Below are 13,192 nucleotides of genomic sequence, written 5' to 3' on the forward strand. Positions count from 1 at the left end.
CCCACCTGGTCTCGAGCCCGCGATCCAGAATACGTCACGCTCTCGAGGTACAGAGCAACCAACCGCGCCACGACAGCAGTTGATATAAATCTATGTTCGTTTCTAATACTTAAAGTTCCAGAGACCGTATAAGATCGCGGCAAAAGCAAACTGCGCTGGCCTGGTCTCGATCCCGCGATCCAAAATACGTCACGCTCTCGAGGTACAGAGCACAACCAACCGCGCCACGACAGCAGTTGATATAAATCAATGTTCGTTTCTAATACTTAAAGTTCCAGAGATCGTATTAGATCGCGGCAAAAGTAAACTGCCCCCACCTGGTCTCGAGCCCGCGATCCAAAATACGTCACGCTCTCGAGGTACAGAGCACAACCAACCGCGCCACGACAGCAGTTGATATAAATCTATGTTCGTTTCTAATACTTAAAGTTCCAGAGACCGTATAAGATTGCGGCAAAAGCAAACTGCCCCCACCTGGTCTCGAGCCCGCGATCCAAAATACGTCACGCTCTCGAGGTACAGAGCACAACCAACAGCGCCACGACAGCAGTTGATATAAATCTATGTTTGTTTCTAATACTTAAAGTTCCAGAGATCGTAAAAGATCGCGGCAAAAGCAAACTGCCCCCACCTGGTCTCGAGCCCGCGATCCAAAATACGTCACGCTCTCGAGGTACAGAGCACAACCAACCGCGCCACGACAGCAGTTGATATAAATCTATGTTCGTTTCTAATAGTTAAAGTTCCAGAGACCGTATAAGATCGCGGCAAAAGCCAACTGCCCCCACCTGGTCTCGAGCCCGCGATCCAAAATACGTCACGCTCTCGAGGTACAGAGCACAACCAACCGCGCCACGACAGCAGTTGATATAAATCTATGTTCGTTTCTAATACTTAAAGTTCCAGAGATGGTAAAAGATCGCGGCAAAAGCAAACTGCCCCCACCTGGTCTCGAGCCCGCGATCCAAAATACGTCACGCTCTCGAGGTACAGAGCAACCAACCGCGCCACGACAGCAGTTGATATAAATCTATGTTCGTTTCTAATACTTAAAGTTCCAGAGACCGTATAAGATCGCGGCAAAAGCAAACTGCGCTGGCCTGGTCTCGATCCCGCGATCCAAAATACGTCACGCTCTCGAGGTACAGAGCACAACCAACCGCGCCACGACAGCAGTTGATATAAATCAATGTTTGTTTCTAATACTTAAAGTTCCAGAGATCGTATTAGATCGCGGCAAAAGCAAACTGCGCTGGCCTGGTCTCGAGCCCGCGATCCAAAATACGTCACGCTCTCGAGGTACAGAGCACAACCAACCGCGCCACGACAGCAGTTGATATAAATCTATGTTCGTTTCTAATACTTAAAGTTCCAGAGACCGTATAAGATCGCGGCAAAAGCAAACTGCCCCCACCTGGTCTCGAGCCCGCGATCCAAAATACGTCACGCTCTCGAGGTACAGAGCACAACCAACCGCGCCACGACAGCAGTTGATATAAATCTATGTTTGTTTCTAATACTTAAAGTTCCAGAGATCGTAAAAGATCGCGGCAAAAGCAAACTGCCCCCACCTGGTCTCGAGCCCGCGATCCAAAATACGTCACGCTCTCGAGGTACAGAGCACAACCAACCGCGCCACGACAGCAGTTGATATAAATCTATGTTCGTTTCTAATACTTAAAGTTCCAGAGACCGTATGAGATCGCGGCAAAAGCAAACTGCCCCCACCTGGTCTCGAGCCCGCGATCCAAAATACGTCACGCTCTCGAGGTACAGAGCACAACCAACCGCGCCACGACAGCAGTTGATATAAATCAATGTTTGTTTCTAATACTTAAAGTTCCAGAGATCGTATTAGATCGCGGCAAAAGCAAACTGCGCTGGCCTGGTCTCGAGCCCGCGATCCAAAATACGTCACGCTCTCGAGGTACAGAGCAACCAACCGCGCCACGACAGCAGTTGATATAAATCTATGTTCGTTTCTAATACTTAAAGTTCCCAGAGACCGTATAAGATCGCAGCAAAAGCAAACTGCCCCCACCTGGTCTCGAGCCCGCGATCCAAAGTACGTCACGCTCTCGAGGTACAGAGCAACCAACCGCGCCACGACAGCAGTTGATATAAATCTATGTTCGTTTCTAATACTTAAAGTTCCAGAGATGGTAAAAGATCGCGGCAAAAGCAAACTGCCCCCACCTGGTCTCGAGCCCGCGATCCAAAATACGTCACGCTCTCGAGGTACAGAGCAACCAACCGCGCCACGACAGCAGTTGATATAAATCTATGTTCGTTTCTAATACTTAAAGTTCCAGAGACCGTATAAGATCGCGGCAAAAGCAAACTGCGCTGGCCTCGTCTCGATCCCGCGATCCAAAATACGTCACGCTCTCGAGGTACAGAGCACAACCAACCGCGCCACGACAGCAGTTGATATAAATCAATGTTTGTTTCTAATACTTAAACTCCAAAGATCGTATTAGATCGCGGCAAAAGCAAACTGCGCTGGCCTGGTCTCGAGCCCGCGATCCAAAATACGTCACGCTCTCGAGGTACAGAGCACAACCAACCGCGCCACGACAGCAGTTGATATAAATCTATGTTCGTTTCTAATACTTAAAGTTCCAGAGACCGTATTAGATCGCGGCAAAAGCAAACTGCCCCCACCTGGTCTCGAGCCCGCGATCCAAAATACGTCACGCTCTCGAGGTACAGAGCACAACCAACCGCGCCACGACAGCAGTTGATATAAATCAATGTTTGTTTCTAATACTTAAAGTTCCAGAGATGGTAAAAGATCGCGGCAAAAGCAAACTGCCCCCACCTGGTCTCGAGCCCGCGATCCAAAATACGTCACGCTCTCGAGGTACAGAGCACAACCAACCGCGCCACGACAGCAGTTGATATAAACCTATGTTCGTTTCTAATACTTAAAGTTCCCAGAGACCGTATAAGATCGCGGCAAAAGCAAACTGCCCCCACCTGGTCTCGATCCCGCGATCCAAAATACGTCACGCTCTCGAGGTACAGAGCAACCAACCGCGCCACGACAGCAGTTGATATACATCTATGTTCGTTTCTAATACTTAAAGTTCCCAGAGACCGTATGAGATCGCGGCAAAAGCAAACTGGCCCCACCTGGTCTCGAGCCCGCGATCCAAAAATACGTCACGCTCTCGAGGTACAGAGCAACCAACCGCGCCACGACAGCAGTTGATATAAATCTATGTTCGTTTCTAATACTTAAAGTTCCCAGAGACCGTATGAGATCGCGGCAAAAGCAAACTGCCCCCACCTGGTCTCGAGCCCGCGATCCAAAATACGTCACGCTCTCGAGGTACAGAGGAACCAACCGCGCCACGACAGCAGTTGATATAAATCTATGTTTGTTTCTAATACTTAAAGTTCCAGAGATCGTAAAAGATCGCGGCAAAAGCAAACTGCGCTGGCCTGGTCTCGAGCCCGCGATCCAAAATACGTCACGCTCTCGAGGTACAGAGCAACCAACCGCGCCACGACAGCAGTTGATATAAATCTATGTTCGTTTCTAATACTTAAAGTTCCCAGAGACCGTATAAGATCGCGGCAAAAGCAAACTGCCCCCACCTGGTCTCGAGCCCGCGATCCAAAATACGTCACGCTCTCGAGGTACAGAGCACAACCAACCGCGCCACGACAGCAGTTGATATAAATCTATGTTTGTTTCTAATACTTAAAGTTCCAGAGATCGTAAAAGATCGCGGCAAAAGCAAACTGCCCCCACCTGGTCTCGAGCCCGCGATCCAAAATACGTCACGCTCTCGAGGTACAGAGCACAACCAACCGCGCCACGACAGCAGTTGATATAAATCTATGTTCGTTTCTAATACTTAAAGTTCCAGAGACCGTATGAGATCGCGGCAAAAGCAAACTGCCCCCACCTGGTCTCGAGCCCGCGATCCAAAATACGTCACGCTCTCGAGGTACAGAGCACAACCAACCGCGCCACGACAGCAGTTGATATAAATCAATGTTTGTTTCTAATACTTAAAGTTCCAGAGATCGTATTAGATCGCGGCAAAAGCAAACTGCGCTGGCCTGGTCTCGAGCCCGCGATCCAAAATACGTCACGCTCTCGAGGTACAGAGCAACCAACCGCGCCACGACAGCAGTTGATATAAATCTATGTTCGTTTCTAATACTTAAAGTTCCCAGAGACCGTATAAGATCGCAGCAAAAGCAAACTGCCCCCACCTGGTCTCGAGCCCGCGATCCAAAGTACGTCACGCTCTCGAGGTACAGAGCAACCAACCGCGCCACGACAGCAGTTGATATAAATCTATGTTCGTTTCTAATACTTAAAGTTCCAGAGATGGTAAAAGATCGCGGCAAAAGCAAACTGCCCCCACCTGGTCTCGAGCCCGCGATCCAAAATACGTCACGCTCTCGAGGTACAGAGCAACCAACCGCGCCACGACAGCAGTTGATATAAATCTATGTTCGTTTCTAATACTTAAAGTTCCAGAGACCGTATAAGATCGCGGCAAAAGCAAACTGCGCTGGCCTCGTCTCGATCCCGCGATCCAAAATACGTCACGCTCTCGAGGTACAGAGCACAACCAACCGCGCCACGACAGCAGTTGATATAAATCAATGTTTGTTTCTAATACTTAAACTCCAAAGATCGTATTAGATCGCGGCAAAAGCAAACTGCGCTGGCCTGGTCTCGAGCCCGCGATCCAAAATACGTCACGCTCTCGAGGTACAGAGCACAACCAACCGCGCCACGACAGCAGTTGATATAAATCTATGTTCGTTTCTAATACTTAAAGTTCCAGAGACCGTATTAGATCGCGGCAAAAGCAAACTGCCCCCACCTGGTCTCGAGCCCGCGATCCAAAATACGTCACGCTCTCGAGGTACAGAGCACAACCAACCGCGCCACGACAGCAGTTGATATAAATCAATGTTTGTTTCTAATACTTAAAGTTCCAGAGATGGTAAAAGATCGCGGCAAAAGCAAACTGCCCCCACCTGGTCTCGAGCCCGCGATCCAAAATACGTCACGCTCTCGAGGTACAGAGCACAACCAACCGCGCCACGACAGCAGTTGATATAAACCTATGTTCGTTTCTAATACTTAAAGTTCCCAGAGACCGTATAAGATCGCGGCAAAAGCAAACTGCCCCCACCTGGTCTCGATCCCGCGATCCAAAATACGTCACGCTCTCGAGGTACAGAGCAACCAACCGCGCCACGACAGCAGTTGATATACATCTATGTTCGTTTCTAATACTTAAAGTTCCCAGAGACCGTATGAGATCGCGGCAAAAGCAAACTGGCCCACCTGGTCTCGAGCCCGCGATCCAAAAATACGTCACGCTCTCGAGGTACAGAGCAACCAACCGCGCCACGACAGCAGTTGATATAAATCTATGTTCGTTTCTAATACTTAAAGTTCCCAGAGACCGTATGAGATCGCGGCAAAAGCAAACTGCCCCCACCTGGTCTCGAGCCCGCGATCCAAAATACGTCACGCTCTCGAGGTACAGAGGAACAAACCGCGCCACGACAGCAGTTGATATAAATCTATGTTCGTTTCTAATACTTAAAGTTCCCAGAGACCGTATGAGATCGCGGCAAAAGCAAACTGCCCCCACCTGGTCTCGAGCCCGCGATCCAAAATACGTCACGCTCTCGAGGTACAGAGGAACCAACCGCGCCACGACAGCAGTTGATATAAATCTATGTTTGTTTCTAATACTTAAAGTTCCAGAGATCGTAAAAGATCGCGGCAAAAGCAAACTGCGCTGGCCTGGTCTCGAGCCCGCGATCCAAAATACGTCACGCTCTCGAGGTACAGAGCACAACCAACCGCGCCACGACAGCAGTTGATATAAATCTATGTTCGTTTCTAATACTTAAAGTTCCAGAGACCGTATGAGATCGCGGCAAAAGCAAACTGCCCCCACCTGGTCTCGAGCCCGCGATCCAAAATACGTCACGCTCTCGAGGTACAGAGCACAACCAACCGCGCCACGACAGCAGTTGATATAAATCAATGTTTGTTTCTAATACTTAAAGTTCCAGAGATCGTATTAGATCGCGGCAAAAGCAAACTGCGCTGGCCTGGTCTCGAGCCCGCGATCCAAAATACGTCACGATCTCGAGGTACAGAGCAACCAACCGCGCCACGACAGCAGTTGATATAAATCTATGTTCGTTTCTAATACTTAAAGTTCCCAGAGACCGTATAAGATCGCAGCAAAAGCAAACTGCCCCCACCTGGTCTCGAGCCCGCGATCCAAAGTACGTCACGCTCTCGAGGTACAGAGCAACCAACCGCGCCACGACAGCAGTTGATATAAATCTATGTTCGTTTCTAATACTTAAAGTTCCAGAGATGGTAAAAGATCGCGGCAAAAGCAAACTGCCCCCACCTGGTCTCGAGCCCGCGATCCAAAATACGTCACGCTCTCGAGGTACAGAGCAACCAACCGCGCCACGACAGCAGTTGATATAAATCTATGTTCGTTTCTAATACTTAAAGTTCCAGAGACCGTATGAGATCGCGGCAAAAGCAAACTGCCCCCACCTGGTCTCGAGCCCGCGATCCAAAATACGTCACGCTCTCGAGGTACAGAGCACAACCAACCGCGCCACGACAGCAGTTGATATAAATCAATGTTTGTTTCTAATACTTAAAGTTCCAGAGATCGTATTAGATCGCGGCAAAAGCAACCTGCGCTGGCCTGGTCTCGAGCCCGCGATCCAAAATACGTCACGCTCTCGAGGTACAGAGCACAACCAACCGCGCCACGACAGCAGTTGATATAAATCTATGTTCGTTTCTAATACTTAAAGTTCCAGAGACCGTATTAGATCGCGGCAAAAGCAAACTGCGCTGGCCTGGTCTCGATCCCGCGATCCAAAATACGTCACGCTCTCGAGGTACAGAGCACAACCAACCGCGCCACGACAGCAGTTGATATAAATCAATGTTTGTTTCTAATACTTAAAGTTCCAGAGATGGTAAAAGATCGCGGCAAAAGCAAACTGCCACCACCTGGTCTCGAGCCCGCGATCCAAAATACGTCACGCTCTCGAGGTACAGAGCACAACCAACCGCGCCACGACAGCAGTTGATATAAACCTATGTTCGTTTCTAATACTTAAAGTTCCCAGAGACCGTATAAGATCGCGGCAAAAGCAAACTGCCCCCACCTGGTCTCGATCCCGCGATCCAAAATACGTCACGCTCTCGAGGTACAGAGCAACCAACCGCGCCACGACAGCAGTTGATATACATCTATGTTCGTTTCTAATACTTAAAGTTCCCAGAGACCGTATGAGATCGCGGCAAAAGCAAACTGCCCCCACCTGGTCTCGAGCCCGCGATCCAAAAATACGTCACGCTCTCGAGGTACAGAGCACCCAACCGCGCCACGACAGCAGTTGATATAAATCTATGTTCGTTTCTAATACTTAAAGTTCCCAGAGACCGTATGAGATCGCGGCAAAAGCAAACTGCCCCCACCTGGTCTCGAGCCCGCGATCCAAAATACGTCACGCTCTCGAGGTACAGAGGAACCAACCGCGCCACGACAGCAGTTGATATAAATCTATGTTCGTTTCTAATACTTAAAGTTCCCAGAGACCGTATAAGATCGCGGCAAAAGCAAACTGCCCCCACCTGGTCTCGAGCCCGCGATCCAAAATACGTCACGCTCTCGAGGTACAGAGCAACCAACCTCGCCACGACAGCAGTTGATATAAATCTATGTTCGTTTCTAATACTTAAAGTTCCAGAGACCATATGAGATCGCGGCAAAAGCAAACTGCCCCCACCTGGTCTCGAGCCCGCGATCCAAAATACGTCACGCTCTCGAGGTACAGAGCAACCAACCGCGCCACGACAGCAGTTGATATAAATCTATGTTCGTTTCTTATACTTAAAGTTCCCAGAGACCGTATGAGATCGCGGCAAAAGCAAACTGCCCCCACCTGGTCTCGAGCCCGCGATCCAAAATACGTCACGCTCTCGAGGTACAGAGCAACCAACCGCGCCACGACAGCAGTTGATATACATCTATGTTCGTTTCTAATACTTAAAGTTCCCAGAGACCGTATTAGATCGCCGCAAAAGCAAACTGCCCCCACCTGGTCTCGAGCCCGCGATCCAAAATACGTCACGCTCTCGAGGTACAGAGCAACCAACCGCGCCACGACAGCAGTTGATATAAATCTATGTTCGTTTCTAATACTTAAAGTTCCCAGAGACCGTATAAGATCGCGGCAAAAGCAAACTGCCCCCACCTGGTCTCGAGCCCGCGATCCAAAATACGTCACGCTCTCGAGGTACAGAGCAACCAACCGCGCCACGACAGCAGTTGATATAAATCTATGTTCGTTTCTAATACTTAAAGTTCCCAGAGACCGTATGAGATCGCGGCAAAAGCAAACTGCCCCCACCTGGTCTCGAGCCCGCGATCCAAAAATCGTCACGCTCTCGAGGTACAGAGCACAACCAACCGCGCCACGACAGCAGTTGATATAAATCTATGTTCGTTTCTAATACTTAAAGTTCCCAGAGACCGTATGAGATTGCGGCAAAAGCAAACTGCCCCCACCTGGTCTCGAGCCCGCGATCCAAAATACGTCACGCTCTCGAGGTACAGAGCAACCAACCGCGCCACGACAGCAGTTGATATAAATCTATGTTCGTTTCTAATACTTAAAGTTCCCAGAGACCGTATAAGATCGCGGCAAAAGCAAACTGCCCCACCTGGTCTCGAGCCCGCGATCCAAAATACGTCACGCTCTCGAGGTACAGAGCAACCAACCGCGCCACGACAGCAGTTGATATAAATCTATGTTCGTTTCTAATACTTAAAGTTCCCAGAGACCGTATAAGATCGCGGCAAAAGCAAACTGCCCCACCTGGTCTCGAGCCCGCGATCCAAAATACGTCACGCTCTCGAGGTACAGAGCAACCAACCGCGCCACGACAGCAGTTGATATAAATCTATGTTCGTTTCTAATACTTAAAGTTCAAGAGACCGTATTAGATCGCGGCAAAAGCAAACTGCCCCCACCTGGTCTCGAGCCCGCGATCCAAAATACGTCACGCTCTCGAGGTACAGAGCACAACCAACAGTGCCACGACAGCAGTTGATATAAATCTATGTTCGTTTCTAATACTTAAAGTTCCCAGAGACCGTACCAGATCGCGGCAAAAGCAAACTGCCCCCACCTGGTCTCGAGCCCGCGATCCAAAATACGTCACGCTCTCGAGGTACAGAGCAACCAACCGCGCCACGACAGCAGTTGATATAAATCTATGTTCGTTTCTAATACTTAAAGTTCCCAGAGACCGTATGAGATCGCGGCAAAAGCAAACTGCCCCCACCTGGTCTCGAGCCCGCGATCCAAAATACGTCACGCTCTCGAGGTACAGAGCAACCAACCGCGCCACGACAGCAGTTGATATAAATCTATGTTCGTTTCTAATACTTAAAGTTCCCAGAGACCGTATAAGATCGCGGCAAAAGCAAACTGCCCCCACCTGGTCTCGAGCCCGCGATCCAAAAATCGTCACGCTCTCGAGGTACAGAGCAACCAACCGCGCCACGACAGCAGTTGATATAAAGCTATGTTCGCTTCTAATACTTAAAGTTCCCAGAGACCGTATAAGATCGCGGCAAAAGCAAACTGCCCCCACCTGGTCTCGAGCCCGCGATCCAAAATACGTCACGCTCTCGAGGTACAGAGCAACCAACCGCGCCACGACAGCAGTTGATATAAATCTATGTTCGTTTCTAATACTTAAAGTTCCCAGAGACCGTATGAGATCGCGGCAAAAGCAAACTGCCCCCACCTGGTCTCGAGCCCGCGATCCAAAATACGTCACGCTCTCGAGGTACAGAGCAACCAACCGCGCCACGACAGCAGTTGATATAAATCTATGTTCGTTTCTAATACTTAAAGTTCCAGAGACCGTATAAGATCGCGGCAAAAGCAAACTGCGCTGGCCTCGTCTCGATCCCGCGATCCAAAATACGTCACGCTCTCGAGGTACAGAGCACAACCAACCGCGCCACGACAGCAGTTGATATAAATCAATGTTTGTTTCTAATACTTAAACTCCAAAGATCGTATTAGATCGCGGCAAAAGCAAACTGCGCTGGCCTGGTCTCGAGCCCGCGATCCAAAATACGTCACGCTCTCGAGGTACAGAGCACAACCAACCGCGCCACGACAGCAGTTGATATACATCTATGTTCGTTTCTAATACTTAAAGTTCCCAGAGACCGTATTAGATCGCCGCAAAAGCAAACTGCCCCCACCTGGTCTCGAGCCCGCGATCCAAAATACGTCACGCTCTCGAGGTACAGAGCAACCAACCGCGCCACGACAGCAGTTGATATAAATCTATGTTCGTTTCTAATACTTAAAGTTCCCAGAGACCGTATAAGATCGCGGCAAAAGCAAACTGCCCCCACCTGGTCTCGAGCCCGCGATCCAAAATACGTCACGCTCTCGAGGTACAGAGCAACCAACCGCGCCACGACAGCAGTTGTTATAAATCTATGTTCGTTTCTAATACTTAAAGTTCCCAGAGACCGTACCAGATCGCGGCAAAAGCAAACTGCCCCCACCTGGTCTCGAGCCCGCGATCCAAAATACGTCACGCTCTCGAGGTACAGAGCAACCAACCGCGCCACGACAGCAGTTGTTATAAATCTATGTTCGTTTCTAATACTTAAAGTTCCCAGAGACCGTATGAGATCGCGGCAAAAGCAAACTGCCCCCACCTGGTCTCGAGCCCGCGATCCAAAATACGTCACGCTCTCGAGGTACAGAGCAACCAACCGCGCCACGACAGCAGTTGATATAAATCTATGTTCGTTTCTAATACTTAAAGTTCCCAGAGACCGTATAAGATCGCGGCAAAAGCAAACTGCCCCCACCTGGTCTCGAGCCCGCGATCCAAAATACGTCACGCTCTCGAGGTACAGAGCAACCAACCGCGCCACGACAGCAGTTGATATACATCTATGTTCGTTTCTAATACTTAAAGTTCCCAGAGACCGTATTAGATATCGGCAAAAGCAAACTGCCCCCACCTGGTCTCGAGCCCGCGATCCAAAATACGTCACGCTCTCGAGGTACAGAGCAACCAACCGCGCCACGACAGCAGTTGATATACATCTATGTTCGTTTCTAATACTTAAAGTTCCCAGAGACCGTATAAGATCGCGGCAAAAGCAAACTGCCCCCACCTGGTCTCGAGCCCGCGATCCAAAAATACGTCACGCTCTCGAGGTACAGAGCAACCAACCGCGCCACGACAGCAGTTGATATAAATCTATGTTCGTTTCTAATACTTAAAGTTCCCAGAGACCGTATGAGATCGCGGCAAAAGCAAACTGCCCCTCCTGGTCTCGAGCCAGCGATCCAAAATACGTCACGCTCTCGAGGTACAGAGGAACCAACCGCGCCACGACAGCAGTTGATATAAATCTATGTTCGTTTCTAATACTTAAAGTTCCCAGAGACCGTATAAGATCGCGGCAAAAGCAAACTGCCCCCACCTGGTCTCGAGCCCGCGATCCAAAATACATCACGCTCTCGAGGTATAGAGCACAACCAACCGCGCCACGACAGCAGTTGATATAAATCTATGTTCGTTTCTAATACTTAAAGTTCCAGAGACCGTATAAGATCGCGGCAAAAGCAAACTGCCCCCACCTGGTCTCGAGCCCGCGATCCAAAATACGTCACGCTCTCGAGGTACAGAGCACAACCAACCGCGCCACGACAGCAGTTGATATAAATCTATGTTCGTTTCTAATACTTAAAGTTCCCAGAGAACGTATAAGATCGCGGCAAAAGCAAACTGCCCCCACCTGGTCTCGAGCCCGCGATCCAAAATACGTCACGCTCTCGAGGTACAGAGCAACCAACCGCGCCACGACAGCAGTTGATATAAATCTATGTTCGTTCCTAATACTTAAAGTTCCAAGAGACCGTATAAGATCGCGGCAAAAGCAAACTGCCCCACCTGGTCTCGAGCCCGCGATCCAAAATACGTCACGCTCTCGAGGTACAGAGCAACCAACCGCGCCACGACAGCAGTTGATATAAATCTATGTTCGTTTCTAATACTTAAAGTTCCCAGAGACCGTATAAGATCGCGGCAAAAGCAAACTGCCCCACCTGGTCTCGAGCCCGCGATCCAAAATACGTCACGCTCTCGAGGTACAGAGCAACCAACCGCGCCACGACAGCAGTTGATATAAATCTATGTTCGTTTCTAATACTTAAAGTTCCCAGAGACCGTATAAGATCGCGGCAAAAGCAAACTGCCCACACATGGTCTCGAGCCCGCGATCCAAAATACGTCACGCTCTCGAGGTACAGAGCAACCAACCGCGCCACGACAGCAGTTGTTATAAATCTATGTTCGTTTCTAATACTTAAAGTTCCCAGAGACCGTACCAGATCGCGGCAAAAGCAAACTGCCCCCACCTGGTCTCGAGCCCGCGATCCAAAATACGTCACGCTCTCGAGGTACAGAGCAACCAACCGCGCCACGACAGCAGTTGATATAAATCTATGTTCGTTTCTAATACTTAAAGTTCCCAGAGACCGTATAAGATCGCGGCAAAAGCAAACTGCCCCCACCTGGTCTCGAGCCCGCGATCCAAAATACGTCACGCTCTCGAGGTACAGAGCAACCAACCGCGCCACGACAGCAGTTGTTATAAATCTATGTTCGTTTCTAATACTTAAAGTTCCCAGAGACCGTACCAGATCGCGGCAAAAGCAAACTGCCCCCACCTGGTCTCGAGCCCGCGATCCAAAATACGTCACGCTCTCGAGGTACAGAGCAACCAACCGCGCCACGACAGCAGTTGTTATAAATCTATGTTCGTTTCTAATACTTAAAGTTCCCAGAGACCGTATGAGATCGCGGCAAAAGCAAACTGCCCCCACCTGGTCTCGAGCCCGCGATCCAAAATACGTCACGCTCTCGAGGTACAGAGCAACCAACCGCGCCACGACAGCAGTTGATATAAATCTATGTTCGTTTCTAATACTTAAAGTTCCCAGAGACCGTATAAGATCGCGGCAAAAGCAAACTGCCCCCACCTGGTCTCGAGCCCGCGATCCAAAATACGTCACGCTCTCGAGGTACAGAGCAACCAACCGC

The sequence above is a fragment of the Apostichopus japonicus genome, chromosome 4 (genome assembly GCF_037975245.1).
Source record: "Apostichopus japonicus isolate 1M-3 chromosome 4, ASM3797524v1, whole genome shotgun sequence".
NCBI classification, from domain to species: Eukaryota; Metazoa; Echinodermata; class Holothuroidea; order Aspidochirotida; family Stichopodidae; genus Apostichopus; species Apostichopus japonicus.